Source organism: Poecile atricapillus, chromosome 1 (genome assembly GCF_030490865.1).
Source record: "Poecile atricapillus isolate bPoeAtr1 chromosome 1, bPoeAtr1.hap1, whole genome shotgun sequence".
NCBI lineage: Eukaryota > Metazoa > Chordata > Aves > Passeriformes > Paridae > Poecile > Poecile atricapillus.
In genome coordinates this window covers 14064417-14083163 of record NC_081249.1, presented here as the reverse complement: position 1 = coordinate 14083163, position 18747 = coordinate 14064417, and the positions used below count along the sequence as shown (strand labels likewise).

The 18747-nt window shown below is 40.5% G+C and overlaps 1 long non-coding RNA gene across 1 annotated transcript in view; it reads right to left on the bottom strand.

Annotated features, from left to right (window-relative positions):
- LOC131574127 (uncharacterized) overlaps positions 1 to 18747 on the bottom strand; it is a 260595-nt gene that overhangs the window by 155248 nt on the left and 86600 nt on the right. Inside the window, exon 4 of the long non-coding RNA XR_009276385.1 lies at positions 14981 to 15104. This is a non-coding gene — a long non-coding RNA (uncharacterized LOC131574127). The remainder of the gene's footprint in view (positions 1 to 14980; positions 15105 to 18747) is intronic.

Below are 18747 nucleotides of genomic sequence, written 5' to 3'. Positions count from 1 at the left end.
CACACACTGCAAGGTGATTTCAAACATCCTCTCTAATCCTATGTAAGCCTAGTGATGGAGCTGAGAGGGAAGCAGAAAGACTAAGAAGTATTAGGACTCTGAGGAAGAGATTGAGCTGGAGCCTCACGCTGCCATGCCTAAGCCCCACGTCACAACCTCCTCAATTAAGAAAAAAAGTAAAGTAGTAAATATCTGCAAAAGACCCTGAAAAATATAGAAGGTGACTCCCTTTTGAAAGGAATGGAGGGCCCAGTATGCTGACTAGACCCAGCCTGCTGCTCATAGTCATCTTCAAAAGGTCATGGGAATAAGGAGAGGTGCCTATGAACTGGAAGAAAGCAAAAGTCACCCCAATCTTCAAAACGGGCAAGAAGGAGAACTCAGAGAGCTACCAAAAAGTCAGGTCAACTTCAGCTCAGTCCTTGGAATGGTGATGAAGCAGAGAGGAAAGTGGTGGATATTGGTCATCTCAACTTCAACAGGGTTTTCAACACTGTCTCTCACAATATCCTGATAGACAAAACTCAGGAAGTGTGGACTGGATAAGTTGACAGTGAGGTGGATTGAGAACTGGTTGAATGACAGATTCCAGAGGATCATAATCAATGGCACAGGGTCCAGCTGCAGGCCTGTCACTGGTGGTGTCCCCCAGGGTTCAATACTGAGCAATATTGTTTAACTTACTCATCAGTGACTTGGCGGGAGGGGCAGAGGCCTCCTCAGTGAGTTCACTGATGGCACAGAGCTGGGAGGAGAGGCCGATTCCCCCGAGAGCTGTGCAGCCCTTCAGAGGGGCCTGGACAGGCTGGAGAGATGGGAGAGGAATGGTCTGAAATTCAGAAAAGGCAAATGCAGGCTCCTGCCCTGGGGAAGGACAACCCCAGGCACCAGCACGGGCTGGGGCCGACCTGCTGGAGCAGCTCTGCAGAGAAGGGCCTGGGGGTCCTGGTGGACAATGAGCTGTCCATGAGGCAGCAGTGCCCTGGGGGCCAGGAGGGCCAGGGGGATCCTGGGGTGCTTTAGGGACAGCTCTGCCAGCAGGTCAGGGAGCTGATCCTGCCCCTCCACTGAGCCCCAGTGAGGCGTGTCTGGAGTGCTGTGCCCAGTGCTGGGCTCCTCAGGACAAGACAGACATGGAGCTCCTGGAACAAATCCAGTGAAGGGAAACAAGCATGAAGGGACTGGAACATCTCTCTTATGAGGAAAGTCTGAGTGAGCTGGGTCTGTCCAGACCTGAGCAGAGGCAACTGAGATGGGACCTCATCAGAGTCTGTAAGTATTTGATGGGAGGGTGTCAAGAGGAGCCAGGCTCTTCCCAGGATTGCCAAGCTTAGCACAACAAGCAGAGAATTATGCACAGCAGGTTCCACCTGAATATGTGGAAGAACTTCTTCCCTGTGTAGTAACCGAGCACTGGCACAGATTACCCAGAGAGGTCATGAAGTCTCCCTCAGTGGATGTTCAAGAACCATCTGGACAGAACCCTGTGCCATGTACTCTGGGATGGCCCTGCTTGAGCAGGGAGCTGGGACCAGATGACCTTCCAGCCTTATTCATTCTGTGATTCAGCAAGATTGCTGTGCCACCAAAAAAGATTCACAAACACTGTGTCCAGGAAGGGAGGAGACAGAAAACGGCAATTCTAACAACTTCTGACACCAGAGGATGAGCAGGGTATGGAAAATCAACACATCAGAAGGGCTTTGTTTATCTCAGTCACAGAAAACACAAACAAGGCTTCATCTGCTTTTGCACAAACAGCAGTGTGCTACAATAAGCTTTTCTAAATTGATTAGCTGGAGGAGGGGAAAGCAGATCTTCCTAGCAAGTTGCTTTGAAGATTCATTTGTAAGCAGGGGAAGGATGTGATGAGTGATGGTATGAAGTGATCCAGAGGAGAGGTGTCCGTGCTGCTCCAGAGAACTCCACCTCAGGAGATCCCATGGAGCTAATCCTCAGGTGAAGCTCAAGGCAGTTTTTCCTGAAGTTCTTGGGGAACAGACTAGTTTTTGACACAAGTTTACCATGCTTAATTTGATGCTTTCATATAAGCAGCTCCATCTCTGTAATCAAGAGCTTTTCTCTTTGCTTTCCTGTTTTGATTTTAAGCTTGTCTAGCTAAAGTATTTTGACAAATTTAGAGTACACTGGCATTAGGATGTAATACATTCAAGTGATGCTGCTGACAAGCCGTATCCAAACTGAGACAAGTCTGGGAATCCATGGGGTCATGGTGAAGTGCTAAGAACAAAGGGAAAGACTTCATGGGGAGGGATTATTCACTGGTTTCTGACAAAGAGTGTCAAGCTGAGAGAATCAGCTGCTTTGAAAATGTCTCACATCATCACATGTGTCTCTTCTGATAAAAACATCAGGTAACCCTATGTTCCAGATGTAAAGTACTCAGCTTGCTTATTGACTGCACAGTGGTAAATTCTTCATTAAAGCTGGTTTCTAGCTGTATCTCAGAAACTGAATGTTCATTTAAGTGAACAGTGACCTGAAACCATTGCTACTGAGCAATTTGACCTTATGTGGGAAAGTCTGTGCAAGTCATCAGACAGATTGCAGTAACACATCTGAGAGGTGAAAGATAAAAGCCCAGTTACACTTGGCTTGGCAAAAAGTGTTCTCACAGGAACTTGTTGCTCCATGAACACTGCCATTCATAGAAACAGATCAGGTTTAGGCATGGTTTGTAAGATTCAGGGGAGTCTGGGGACCAGACAAACATCCTTTCTTGAAAACAAGAATTTAAATTGTTTGCTGAACTGAGATGGACCTATCAACCCAGGCCAGAAGAGAATAATCCCCGAAGAAAACTGCCATGCATACAGCTGGTCTTCATGACAAGAAGGGGAGATTGAACTTGTGGCTCCTGCATGCCAACAAACTTGTGTAAGTAATTAGCTCAAGACCATTAGTTTCTTAATTGGCTAGCTATTCCTTCCTTCTTATATCTGCAAATGAGAGGGTAAATTTTTCTGTGACAGAAGACTCAGCTATAATGTTATTTCCTTTAAAGTAGTTTTTAAATTTTCGCTTTTCTCTTGAGACCTGATGAGACAGAATCTAATTGTTTTAATCTCTATAAGTTCAGGAATTCAATGACCTTTTTATATATGTTTATGAAAGTAAGACCATTAACCAGGCATGTGGTCCCACACCCTTTCATCTCTAATCTATAACTTTTCATTGGAACTACATTTCACTGCTTTAGTTCCAGAACCTCTAGGTGAGCCTCACATTTCAATCAAGGTAATTTCCAGCTAGTGATAATTTTTATCCCCCTACTTTTACACTGATTTATAGAAATTGTGATGAAAGATAAGGGAAAAAAAATCTGTTAGTGTTAAATTGCTTCTTTATTTTATAGCAAGCTGGTTACATTAAGCAAAAAAGATATTAAACTGCCATACTGGCATCGAACAGCAAGCTGAATTAGATTTGCTTTTTGAAAAAAAGAATCAGCAGAAATTAATTTAGATTTCCTTAAATGTTGCATATACGCAAATAGTGTTCAGTGAGCAGACAGTTCAGTAAACCTACAGTATGCTATAAAACCTCAGCAGCATCTGAATGGGAATATCACAGAAAAAGGAGTTATGGGTGCAAAATATGCTTGGACAGAAATCACCATTTCCCTGTACAATTACATAGTTTATTACAGTTGATTTTTCATGCAATTAGTAAATTAGATCAGGATGTTCTAAGTTTCTTTTTTCAGCAATCTGCAAAATATTAAAAGCAATAAAAAAACAAATGCAGACATTTATACTGAAGTGCCTATGGGGCAAGTTGCCATATTTCAGGCTTACTAAGGACTTTATTGCCAAATCCCAAATTATAGGACTTTGACATGAAATTAATCCTTTTAGTGCAGCTGTGTTTATTTTAGTACAGAATATGACTAAGTTTGTGCTTTAGTTCAGAACATGAACGTGGTTTTGAAGACAGATTGTGCAGTTGCTGCCACTTAGCATGCTTTGATTCATATGATGGAAAGGCCTCAGAAGATACTTTTACAGTTAACCAGATTCTTTTCAAATTAAATCAATCTGGAGCATGTGACTGAGGAACACACTTACTGCCCTCTATCTGCTATGACCATTTTGTCCTTTGCACCAGAACAGAGCTAGTTTGAAGTAAAACTTACCTGAAATGGGGAAAAAAATTGTCCTTAATGAGTCCTCAGCACCAGCTGGATCTCTTCCTATGGCACTGAACTTCTTGCACATGTATGTACAGCCTCCAGAGACCTACAGTAAACACCAAAAATTCCTTTCCATTCTTCATAAGGAAAAATCCCGGCCTCAATGGATTGTAGATTTCTCAGGTAAGTGCTTTTGAGGCTCTGATATACAAGTGAGATCATAAATTATCTAACTACTAAACCATAAAGAAGTTTAATGTGATCTTTCCCAAATAGCAATTAATCTAATATTATCCTACAAAAACACCAATGACATTTCAAACCAGGCTCTGTATGTCATTAGAACAACATTGCTTATGTCACATCATATTCACTGGCTTGCATGAAAAAAACCCCAGAAACAAATATCTCCCTTTTGTCTTTATTTTAGACTGTAAGGCCACTGGATTAGGGACTTCAACATTGTGATATGAGAGTGGAATTCCTCATTCTGTTCATGACTTGTACTTGCTGCTGTTTATCAATTCAGCAGCATCACCTCCCTGTGTATGCTCTTCATGAAAACTAAGCGTATCGGTCCACACGTTGGCAATTAGGGATTTCCATCTTTAGTTAAGTTATGCACTCTTACTGAAGTGCCTCACAAGGACAGTCAGTCTCAGTAATACAAAACCTCCTACAACAGATAATGGCATTACTTCAATGTCAAGAACCTAGATTTTTAAAAATAGTTTAAATTTCAAATCAAACCATAAAAGTTATACAGGATATTTTAAGTCGAGTATAAGCTCTGCTTCTGTGACCTTAGACTTATCTACATCATTTAGTGATTTTATTTGTTTTGCTTGAGGATAGTAAATAACAGTAGTTACAGCTAGTTTCCATGCAGCCAGACCATAATTAGTGCTCCAAAGGACAGAGTTCAAGTGAATATCACCCCTTAACCCTGTATCCCCTCAGGGAAGTTTAGTTGTTAGCATAGTATCAAACAAGTGCAAAGTAGTATGTAGCACATACAAATTGTGTAGTTATGTAATTATACAAATTATACTTGCATGTAATATGTCATCCATAAGAGAAAAAACACCACTAAACCTTGTGGAAAAGAGTTTCCTACTTTTAGAGGAACTAAATTTAGATGTCTAATCTAAACACCAAGGCAGCCATTATCTGATTCTGTTTATGATCTAAGCAGAGCGTAATTGTACCTGTCCCTGCTGAGGAACAACATAATTTTCATAGTGGGTGGAAGCCAGTGATACACTGGGAGGGATTAAGAAATACATGAGCTGGATGATAAAGTCTTTGATTCTGAATGGAAACTGGAGACCCTGGCACATCAGGGTCAGGAGTTTTCTACCAGTCAGGACTTTGAGGACATGCTGTGTAGACCATATTCAAGTCCTTGCCTACGCATAGTAGATCCATTTTTATACCTTGCCAACAGACATATTTTGCAGGCTTTGCTGGATTTGATTCAAGGATAGAACCAGTCTTGAGTTTCCTGAGTTGCCATTGGCTACATTTTTATAAGGCTGTGACCTGTTGCTCAATTTTGACATTGCAAATGTACAGTTTGCTTTGGTTTTCTATGTGTGGGGCATAGCAAGCTTTAAGAGGGTGACACTGGAGTGCTCCAGCAATGCCCACCACACCAATACAATCCTCTATGGTATCTGTAAAGCAGCAGGGTGTTTTCCACTTTAATGCAAAGGGAGCTGGTAGTGCAAGAACCTCTGTGTAAGAGGCATCTTTCACCAGGCAGCAGCACAGGACTGACCCTAAAAAGTTGTAGGAAAGTGAGAAGCAAATGGTAAAATGGAATGTCTGAACACGGAAGGTCCTCCCAGGAGTTCTTAAGAACAACAAAGCTGAGGCAGGACGTTTGCCTGCCTGTCATTTAACTTAAATCATAGCTATTCCCTGACAACACAAGACCAATTTGCAATGCTTTGGAGATTCAGTGTGTGTTTGCTTCGCTTGCTTTCTCTTTATTTGGAGAATATAAATGAGATAGGAAAAAAGACAAAATTTTCAGAGGAAATCTTGTTCCCAAGGCAGAGAGCAAGCAACTAGAATAAAAAAACCTTTTCTTGATAAGGAATAGGGTGGTATTACAGAGCCATGAACAAAGCAGCACTATGTAAACCAAACTTAACAGAGTCTGATGGGCCAGTCAGGTGTATAAACATGTAGACATCAGAAATCTGCTTACACAACACTGCAAAGCTTTTCAGAGAATGCATTACTGCTGAAAGGCAGGTACAGAGTTTAATCCAGACTGGGAAAACTGTCGGCACTTTTGGTTTTCCAGCGAAGGAACCTGCTGGTGGCAAAGCAGGAGTTATTTCAAGCCTAGGCATGTAGATGCAGGGAGCAGAAGTTGCTTATGAGAGGTAGGTGAAATTGCCGAAGAACATTGGGACTGGTTGGGAGTTAAGGCTGAAATAATTAGCTGTGAGGCAGGTGAACGATCATATCCCACCAGGAGAATTGGTCATGCTCATCTTACAGAGAAGACTCATATACTGAGGAATGACTTACCTCTTTTTGAAAGCGCAAAAATGTTCACACAGAAGATCCCAAGATGTACATTATCTACAGCAAGAGTGGAAACTTAGACCACTTTATCACTATACTACAAGAGAACTTGAAATATTCTGTGTAGAGAGACTTCAGGATGAATACTTAACATCTTTTGAAAGATGCAGTGTCAAAACCACTAGAACTTCTAGAAAAGAAAGAAAAAAAAAGAGAGGTTCATGGAAAATTAAACTTTCTAGTTCTGCTAAGTGGATTAAGTGTAAGGAGAGCCTTACTTATACAGAGAAATCATACCCGGTGCAAAGCCAGCTTTCAGTAGTAGGGGGAAAAAAAATACCTCTCAGTGAGGGACCAGAAAAAAAGGCAACAGTAAAAAGACAAGAGAAAATTATTTACGACTCATCCACAGAGCACAAGAAGAAACTAAATTATGAAGACCTGTAAAGGTAAATTCCAAAATTCAACATCTTTTGCTATTTTGAAGCTGAAACTAGAACAACAGGTGCTGCAAATCCTGTCAATCTTTGTAGTGGTTTTGTGAGGTGGGCAGATGGGCCCATTATAAAACCATCAATTTGTACACAGCATTTCAGTACAGCTCAGTTATGACCAGTGCGTCTATTCCCGTGTTTCAATTCCCACTTATTTCCTTTGTAGCGAATGGAGCACAAATGCAGAGACACAGCAATTAAATTGTCATTCGCAAAGGCTGGAACTGAAGCACATCTTTCCAACAGGGGCATCTATGTCTGCTTTCACATTATTACTAGATCCTTCACTGTTTCCTTTTCAGTGGTTTTACAGTTGCCTAATAATTAGATATTCAGTTAACTGCTCAAAAAACTCCTGGAAATGTGATGTGAAAAAGAAAAAATAAATGAGAAAGCTCTACATCTGTTTGAGGAAATGCAGAGAAAGCCAAACTCCACCTCTCTGCAGTCATCTGCCTGGACATTGGATATAGATTGTCTGAAAGCAACACACTTGCAGAGTAGGTAGAGCTGCACATCAATTTGCACACTAGAACTGAATACATTAGTTTGCCACCAAGAAAATGTGCTGTTCCAGCATTTTGGGCAGCCCTGCCTCATGTCCCATTAGCCCTGGCCATAGGAGACTTGCCCAGTCTTGTTCCCAGATGAAATTAATTCCTGAAATCTATCCCAGCAAAGCACCAAAAATTATCTTAGTTTCTTAAGCTATAATTAGATGTTTCATTCCCCTTGCACTGACCTTCTGCTTTTGAGAAAATTTTGTCTTTGTTGTTAGATAGGAATAGTCTTTTCCATATGTAACAGGTTTTCATTAATCATTTTTACTGGTGTCCTTTCAAAATTACAGGCTCCAGCATATCTCCAATTAACACCTGGTGACAGTTTTTTTTAAAAATCTGTTTCTACATGCAGGAATTGATTGGCCAAAGATTATAAAGATACTGGCATTGCTGTACAAATAAAGGGCAGGTCAGGTCCAGAGTGAATAACAACAGCATCCTTCAGGCTAGGTAGGAAAGGGAAGAACAGGGAACACAAGTGCAGTGATACTGAGGGGCAGATAGGTAATAACTGATAAGAACATATGCAGAAAGGACAGACGATCCTGAGGTTCATAAACCCTTCTGTATTTCTTGAGGCTTAGCAGCATTCAGGCAGAAGCAGGAGCTCATTTTATTTTAAAAGGTGCTATCTTGGCATTACAGAAATAGACTGATCTTTGACTGGCATTACATTAATCAGCCTCACAATCATTGCTATAACAAAACTCATCTCTGTAGCTACATAGGGTATGGCTACAGATATGCAGAATTTGGCTCCAGCAGAGCATGGTCAGGGAGTACTGCAGCAGCTGATTTTCTGACAGCAGTAGAGCCATGCCTGTATTTATCCATCCTGCTGAGCTCTGTGCCCTGCTATGCAGAAAAGCGGCCTTTGCCATATCCCAACGTGACAGATCTATCAAAAGATCTGCTTCTTGGTGACAGCACTGCACAAAATATCAGGTGCAGAACAAGAGAGGATATCAAGGAGTAGCTTAGTTATCTTTGCTTGCTCAAAGTCTGTAAAGTAACAATGATGAAGCTAATTAATTGAAGGCAATTAGTGCAGGTATCTGAACAAGGAAGAAAATTTTACAAAATGAAATAGATCAACTTTGGATGTGGTTGTATCTTTTTCTGCCTTGTCATGATAATTTCTATGGAGTTACACATTTGACATCATAGGAAGAATTCAGTTTGATGTGAAGACATTTACATGTAGGTATTCACAGACAGATGCCTAAACTCTATTTTTAGTTAGCAAATGCTAAGGAGCTCCTTAGAAAAAGTTCTTTTGGACACCTGCATGGGATTCAGGTGTCTAAACACAGAAAACCCATGCTGTTTGGGTGCTGTGGAGATGCCTAGAGCAGTCCCTAGCACACACTCCAGACAATTCTTCTGAACCTGTCTGGTAATGGCCAGTCTTCACCAGATGTCTGGGGGACCAAGGGGCACCTCAGAGGGCCCTCAGGACTGTGGGCAGCTGAGAACTGTCCAAAATGGCCTTGCTGATATTATTTTGGCTGTCATGTGTTCAAGAAATAACTGGCACTCAGTGCCACAGTCTAGCTGAGCTTTGGTCATGGACTGACTCAATATCAGAGACTTTTTCAACCTAGTTGATTCTGTGATCTAAAATAATTTTCTGTATCTGTTTCTATGAATACATAGCAAGGTTTTATGCTCAAATGTGCATGCAAATAATGGTCTTGAAAGTAGATGGTCACTGTCAGTTGAAGTTCCAGTTATGTAATTAAGGTAATTTCCTGTATCTTTATTAAATCCATGAACTTTTCCTTTGTTAAAAAAAAAAAAAAAAAGGCAGAAGGCAGTGAACAAAAACAAACAAAACCCCAAAGAAATCTGTCTTTGCACACAATTTATTTGTGTTTCTGAGTTTTTTAAATGAGATCTCCATGTGTGTCTCCATTAAGTTTTTTGTTCAGACCAGGAATGCATTTCCAAAGCCAAATCTCTCCATTTTTCCCAATTACCATGCCTTGCTTTTCCTCTTGATCTATAACCTCATTGTAGACATGATGGGGGATTAACTGGTGAAGCATTTAACTACTGTTTTTCAAAAGCTGTGGTGCAACCAGGGACTAAGAAAGTAATAAGCAGTGAGACCTTCCAAAGTAGAAAGAATCTTCAGGACAAAGTACAAGTTTACCTAATGGTTAATGTAAAGGGATTCACCAGCAAGCACAGTAGGGAATCAAGCAAGCAAACATCCAGATTAATATGTTGCATGAAATATTAATGAATAAATAATGTATAGCATCTTAGTAGCTTTTTTTGGTAGAACTGTGAACTACATGGTCAATGGAACAGGATATAAATAAAAAATATTGATTTTAATAAGGTATTTGAAACATTTTGAAATATTCTTACATTCATTGGTTTGAACATACTCAGGGTACCATGCTTTATCTACCTGTAATATCACACTGAGGCACTTGACATGGTGTCATGGTATCTTCACTGTGGGGAAAATGAAGGGAACGTGTATTGGTTCTACAATGAATAACAATATATTTCCTTGAGGATGGGACAGCAATCTCTTTTTTAAAAACTGACTGAAGTGATCTCACTGTTTATAGTCTCATGTTCAAGGCTGCAGAACCCACTTTTCAAGTAAGTGCTGGAAAGAACTGCTAGGTAATTTGAGTTTCACATGAGGAGCATAGCAGAGAAACACGTTGAGAAACCACATAGCCTGTCTCCTTGACTAAGGCTCTGGAATTTTGGGTGGCTCTGGAGACTTGGGAAATTCAAAAAGAGGAGCACAGTGAGTCAAAATCTACTGTTTGTAATGTGGTGCTAAAACCCACCACAGAATCATTATGTGACTTGATGTCATAAAACCCAGACAATAACCAATTTCCCAGTTCATGGGAGGAGCCCACAGAGGAAAACACAAATACCTAAGGCAATGCACTAAGGAACCTCATGATGTTGTCTAGAAACACTGAAGGAGATCCAGACTGGAAAATGCAGAGGAGCAAATCTGATGAATCATACACTGCAGGACAGATACTCCATGGGAGAAAGGGAACAGAAAGGTAGCAAGGCTGAAAAAGATCTGAGCAGTATATACAGGAAGAAGGGTCAGAACTGGGATTGAGCTGTTCAGTAACAAAAAAATAAGCCCAAACTAACAGCCAGTGCAATTTGCAGCTCTTTTATTAGGTGCTCCACTGTGTGCAGTCTGTAATACAGAGTTTAGGAGCAGGAAGGCACTAGGGCCCCACTGGGGATCCTGTGGATTTATCAAGTCCACCTGGGAGATGGCAGGGGTTGGGTGGTCTTTCCTGATGGCATATTCTTGAAAGCACACCCCAGACACTGCCATCTGGCTACCTTCATGCCAGGATGAAATGGAAGGGATCCAGACAAAAGCAAGACAAATGATAAAGAGCTGGAGGGAATGACTTCAAAGGAAAGATTAAATGAGCTAAAATATGCATAGCATAGCTAAGGAACCACTGTATGTCAGGAACAGGGAATACAGTAACAATGAGCCATTTTTAGGCAGAGGTATAAATGAAAAGGTTTATTATTGACAGTAAATAGGCAGGAAGAAGAATTCGTCATCTTATTAATATTCTTCGCCCTCAATTTTTGCTCTATACATGGTAGCTTTACCATATCATCACGGAATGCCAGCAGCAGGAAAGATACAAGCACTGAAAAAAAATCCTGTGTTTCTCACTAGTGTACTTAGAATTCCCTTTTATAATTCATTTAATTGCCTCCTCTCCTTTCTTACTGCTCTAGGTCAGGCTCATCATTACACAGAACTAAGGAACCAGTTCTCACTGAATACAAGACTATTTCAACACAGCACGTTCAAAATAATCTATGAACATTTCCACTACTGTTACAAGATTATTTCTTTTTCTATGCCTTGTTATTGCAGGACCAAGCAATCCTGCCATTTCTTGGGCTCATATCATTTCAATGAAATAATAAATGATATAATGATTTTTCATGAGAATTCCTCTTCCTATCTTTTTGTTGTCATTGTTTTTGATTTTGTTTGGGGTTTTTTTCTGTTCTGTCTTTGGGGCACAGGCAGAGACATCTACAAACGGATTCATTCAAGTCTCAGCTCTCAGAGGGAGAGTCCTTGTCCTGTCCAGTTCACCATTTAAGTAGATTGCAGCCACTCAGGGAGGGCAGACTCCAACTGTGCTTTCTATTTGTGCCTAGGACAATTCTTTCCATGTTATTCTCCCCTATGTCCAAATGTTAATTTTTCAACAGCCACCTTTGTACTGTTTTCCTTACATTAGTTTCTTCTTTGATTACTAATGATGGTAAGCTTTTCCCACTAAGGATTTTTTCCCTAGTAAATCTTTTGAGGGTGTCACTCCCACTATAACTTTTCTTCTTTCTCACTCCTTACTCACCAGTATAATTTATACAGCTCCTTTTGTGTTATTTTTAATATCAGAAGGTCAGAACCTCAGCTGCCTATAATCATACAAGTGAATGTTTAACTCTGAAGAAGGTTTTCTTGGGTCATGGAAGACTGATATCCTAGGCAGTAAAATTACCCCCAGTGATGTGAAGGAGAAAGACACTTGTGTTGCTAACAAGTCTTTTAAAAGTATGAGTTAAGAGCATTTCATCCTTTATGTTCAGCAGCCATTTGCCCAAGAACTGAAAGAGCTGAAAGAAACACCACTGAATCAGAGAAGTTACAGCTGTGCAAAGCTCACACACTGGGAGTTGCTTTGTCTGCTCTGTGCTCTACTCTTTACATTATGGAAGAGCTCTCTACACTACCATTTGCTTTCTTTTTCAGGTCATAAACTCATTCCCATTCATAATGCAAAAAAGGAGTTATACAAACCAGAGTGTGGAAAACTACGTTTTAAACCAAAATAAGTCTGTGGAACTTCTTACAGGTTAAAAATGTTTGAACAACTTTTGCTAGAGTTAGTAGCTTGAGCAGTATGAGAAAATTCATGGGAATCTATGGATTTTGATGAATTTCCCCATGTAAAATTGGTTTTGAGTAAGCTGTTTATGGGAGTGAAATGGTGCATTTTGGCAAAGAACCTCTGTATGATACATATTTATACTTCTGTGCAATATCATGCATACATTTACAACCAAAATTTTATTTCACATTGCAATATTTTATATTGACAATAATGAGAATTTCTGGGGATTTTATTTTATTTAGAAGTGAAAATAGATGGAATTCTATTTTTTTACAGGATCTGGTAACACCTTTTTTTTCCTCTTCTTCTTGCTTTCCTAGGGAGCAAGCAATCAAATTTTAAAATTATAATCTTTTCCCAACCTTTGGCTATAGTTAACAATGCTACTTAGAGACAGCAGTTTGAAAAGTTACAGTATAATTGATGCAGCATGAAGTGAATCAAGAGGGAAAAGTTGATATGCAGATATTAACATAATCCACTCCTCACATTCCAGAGGAGTTCACATTCTTTCCCAGCATATAGCTTCCTTATTAAAAAACACTTCTACTTTTACAGTATTGTCCTTTCTTGGATGCACAAATGACAGCTTTTACATCCTGAAAGATGTGCTGTAGTCTCCCCTGCTGTCATAGCCCAGACATTTGGAAGAGAAAAATGCCCAAGTTTGGGGTTTTTTTTTTTGCACAAGGATCAGTCAGCCAATAGCAGACTCCTCATGCAGCTGTTTCTACATACATACAGGGCTAAAGACATGAACAAACCTCTTAGTTTCCTAATAACATGTAAACACGCTCAAATCAGTTCTGCACTAGATTATTGATTTCTCATTTATGTTACTGCCTGAAAACATATGAGAGTGGCTCAGAGGAGATGCTTTTATTTTTGAAAGTTTACTTAATTGTTTGAATAAGCAGACATAAAAGGGAAAGGGCAAAAGTTTGTTCCCTGAAGGGATGAATGCACTGCTAGCTTTCCAGTGGGGCATGTTGTTTCCTCTCTACTGCAAACATACTTGTGATATTACAAAATTCCAGAATAAAGTCAAAGGTTTATAAACCACCTTATTTGGGCTCATAATTAAGCTTTCAGGTGCCTGTTACTAGCACAGCCATTTTCCAAATCTGACCATGCACTTTTCAGATGAACCAGTCTTGAAATACCTCATTTTTCCATGCTCCACACAGAACCAAGCAGTCACATCTGTGATATCTCATTCTCAAAAACAACATAGCAAGTTTCTTCTGCTGCTTCAAATAGTCTCTTCATTTAGCATGGGCACCAGTGTGTGAAGAGGAAGAGACAGAGGGATGTGAAAAAGAAGTAAAGAAGTCAAGTGTGGTGGCGTTCCTCCCTCAGCATCTCTGCTGGATTCCTACCTGGAGGTTACACAGACAGTCCAAAAGCTCAGCAGCACATCCCCATCTCTCCAGCTGTACTCACATGGCACATAGGTCCTGCAGTTGGATATGGCTATTTGCCAGCTAGACACGTCAGAGGAGATCCTATAGGATCTCCTTCCTGACAGCTGTTTTTCAGAAATAGAGCCAGTGTTATTAACAGAAACAGGCAGATGCAGTGGCTGCTCAGCACATCGGAAATGAGGCCACTTGCATTTAACAGCTTATAAATGGATTTGGTTTTCTAATTTCAGGACCTACATTTGGGAGAAAAAATTTTTAATTCATAGTATAGTTTTCATTTTTATCCTCTCTATAGATGTGCAGATCTTTAATAATTTTCAGTTCCATGCATGCACATTATAATCTAAGTATAAATCAGTCAAATGGTCTTCCTGTATATAAATTTAGCATTCCCTGATCAATGTATCTTTCATATGCATGAAAGAACTACCCCACATGCTACTGCAGCCTCCTACATTTCCCTGTTCTTTTATTCAGCGGTATTGGATTTTCTTTTTTTTTTTTTTTGAGCAGTCATACTCCTCTGACAGTACATAGCTGTCATGGTTCTGTCTCACAGGTTTCTATACATCAGAGACCAGCTTTAAAACTATTTTGACAGGTTAAAAGCTGGGATTTTTCCAGGGACAGGATGGAGAGAAGCAGGAATGAGAGAAGTGAAAAAGAGTATTCCTTGACACCCCCTAATCTCCTCAGTGCAGATGGCACTGTCATTTTCAAGTAGCTTCTGTGCACAACAGCCATTGCAAAAGAGTGAAAGTTGGAATGCTGAAAATAGTCTTTTTGGGAGATACATGCATATCTGTATGTGCATCTATCCAATATTCCCAGCTGTGAATGCATGAGCAGACAAATGAGCAAAGCTTACCTTCTCTCTTCCTCCCCCTGTCCATTCACTAAAATTAATTGTTCCCCAAGATGCTGTAGGCCACATTGTTAATTATTGTCTCTCTCTTCTGCACCTGAGGCATCACTCTGGTTTAGAAAACAGCCTGCAAACAGATGGAGAGCTGCTGGAGGTGAATCTGAAGGTATGTGAGAAAAAAAAAAAAAAGGATACAGACTTTATGATACTGGAGGCTCAGATGGTCTATTAATTTTCAATAATATTCTGGAAAGGAAGGAGGTCTCTACATGTTTTTAGGCTTAATTTGTTTTCAAAAAAGGAGTTACAAGAGCCAATTACTTTTATGATTTCATCACAATCACTTATGCTTAAAGGATATTTATGGGAAAATATTCCAATCACCCCTGCCCCAGCCTTGCTGTTTCTTAGACAACCCTTTCCCTGCAGGCAGCTGTACGTGCACTGTGCCTGACAGGACCAAGGCTGGCTGTCTTATAGACCAGACAGAAATGCCAGCTTGAACTGGATGCTGCATGCAGCCTCTTGCTTGCTGCCTTAATGCCACTGGCTCATCCCCAACACCTACCCTAACAACCTGATTCTGCCACTGTGCTGCCACAGAGAGCCACAGCAGCCTGGGCAAAGCTGTCCCTTACAAGCCCAGCCCGCCTCCATCCCACTTGCATGAGGCAATGTCCCGATGCAATCCCAACAAAAATGCTTCACTCTTTGATCCAGCCTGGCAATTAACAAAAAGCCACTGCAGTTGTTGACATCAACTGGTTTTTCATCTTCCCAGGCTGAGGATCAAAGGTGGTAAAAGCATAACAAGGAGGCAGGGATGTCTCTAATGGTGCTCAAAGCTGTTCTGTCCTACTGAGGGCACTGCAAAGGCACACAAAGCACAGGCATCCAGATTTACCTGATGTGCACCATTGCCAACTTCAGAACAGGTAAAAGGGTTTCCTTTTCGTAAGTACCTCAATGTGATCATTTTCTGTGTAAAGGTACCCAAGAGATGTATCCAAAAACCATAAGCTCCTCTAATAGAGCCATCTTGCCCTCTTCAAAGGGAAAACTATTGTTGCACATAAGGAACAGTTGCAATTTCTAAATGGGGAAAAAAGCCTTTCAGACTTGGCTGGAAGTTCAGCTCTGCACATTAGCCAAATTACTTCAGAAAGGCAGTGGAAAAGGTATTAATAGATTTATCAAATGACTATCCAAAGGAATCCAGATATTTTAGCCAAGAAGCAAGAAAGAGCAAGTTAATTATACCATGACCATACCTCTGATCCATATAGGAGCAATGAAGAAAAGGTTATACCTAAATGCAATGGCCACCCTTCTTTTTCCAGTGTTGGCATTGTGCATATTTTGTGGAGCAGAGTCTACTTGGTAGAGATTGGTACACAATTTGTCATGTGTTATACACAGTGTGTCAGGCTGTTATGTGAATGTGCAAAGGAACTCTGGAACTTAAGTATGGTGTAATTTCCTCCAGAACCAAATTCTGCGCAGAAGTATTTTGCAATCCAGCAGATTCTCAACAGCCATCACTTCATGAAATTCTTGGTATAGAAACAACTAAATGCATAATGCATTTTATATGCTCCCATACATTTAGCTTAGATAACTGAATCTACTGTCTCTCACTTTTTCAAAAAGCCCGCCAAATATAACAATTATGTCACAAGAATCATTATCATCAAACACCTCAATCAATATCATTATCACCTGCACAGATTAATAAACAGTATATTGTTGCATGACCTTGAGATTCCTAGTCAAGGATTCTTAATCTGCCTTTTCTCTGGTTCTGCAGACGGAGCAAAATGTGAACATCTAAAGCCAGTAGGGCTGAATATGTCTCTAGTTCCCTCTCTCTGTGCAAAAGCAGAGCATCAGGGCCTCAGGCACTCCATTTGCCCCATGGGTAAGAGGTGGAGGTAAAGGTGGCTCCTGCTGAACCATCTTCCCCCTCGGTGCTGCAGAGGATGAGATGGGTAACTGGCCAGTGGTGGTGCTTAGCCAAAGCACTGCAGACTTCCCAAAAGGAGTGCTGCAAATAAATACTAGGATTTGATCTGGAAGGGACAATCTAATCCAACGCTATTTTAGATTCCTTTCTTTCTTCACTGAACCCTTTGTTTTATTTTGGACAACATTTCTCTGGTAAAATGCAATTGTCTATAATGAATTGCTTTTCCCAGCTGTCACTGTCATTGTACTGAAAATTCAGGGTCATTTATTTGACCTGTAGCAGAGGTATAAGGCTAAGACTTTAGCTCTTCTCCATGCTAACAGGAGTGTTTGCTCTGGTAGGAGCAGTTCACTGATGGGGGCTTTTGGCTATGGATAGGCACAAAAGAAAGATGCCAATATTTGGATACCTATCAGACACTAAGGTTTGTAGGCTGGGCTGAGAGCAAACTTGTCCAATGGTGGTGATATGTCACAGACTGTTCCCTGGCTGTCATGGGCCCAAAGACACGTCTTCCATTTCTGCGTTTTATGAGGCAAAATGAGAAAAGATCTATGAAATCAATTCACACTCTCAAAATGGTGCTTTAGTCATGGGTCACACAATTAGCCACATCTGCAAAGCGGTACATTTGCTGATTGCTAAGTTCTCACCTCCAAGAACCTGGGCTAAATTTTAGTTTAAACACCTTGGTACATGGAAAAAGTGTTGCAATTGCACACCTAAATGCCAGGTATTGCAATGAACATATGAGTAAAGGAAGTTTTCTCCTCTGGAAAAAGAAAAAAGGCTGTAGCTGAAGGTTCTGGTCTGGTTTGTATCATTTATATCCCCTCTTGCTGTTCCAAGATATTTCTGTCCTTCAGAGCCACAAGATATTTCCAGTGAGAACTATATCTCAGCCAGGCTTTATCTGTTAACTTTTAACTCACACTTGGTACAAAAACCTTTTACATCCCCACAAAATAAGACTTTGCCTCTAGCATCAATTATCATTAATCTGGCTTTCGAAGAAGCTGACAGGTTTATATTGCCCTTGTTCTCCTTTTTCATGCATCTTGAAAGGCATTTGCCTTTCTTTCACCTCATGACACCTCAACATCCTCCTCACTTCTCAAAGATACTTGCTAATAAGCCTTTCAGACATCATTACCCCACTTTTAAAAATTCAGCAGTGACACCCATACATACAACCTGATTTAAAAATGTCTTACTTAGCCAGTTCCTGACCCCTTATGCTGCTAAGTAAGGTTACAATTTACCCACAGACTACTTCTGTATGCATGTAAGGCCTGGTGCAGTTACATAAGTAAAATATGGCTAACAGTCTTCTAGTTCTGATAATTGACAATATTAAGGCTTCGGCTAAAGGGCTGGTATTTACAAAACGTTGGGAGCTGTCAATAGACATCAGAGATTTTGTTGTATGCCTCAAATGGATCATGTAGGACACCCTTCTGCACAAGCCTGCCAATGACTCCAGTGACCTTGCTGAGCTCACCTGAGATTGAACAGCCCAATGCAAAAAGGACAAAATAGAAAGCAAAAGGAGAATGAAAAACAAACAAACAAGTTCTCTGTCATAGCAATTAGCAAAGCAATCTTTTGGGGGATGATGTCAGCACAGGCTGGCATCTGCTCCTAGAGGAGAAAAAAAAAAAGGTGAATGGCAGACAGGAGTGAAACGTTTCAATAGAGAGGGAAGACTTGCTCCAAACTTCAAACAGGAGGCATTGCTAAAAGGAAAGGAGAGACAAGCCTATGAGGGATGAGAGAAAACAAACATGAAAGAAAAGGAAAGCAA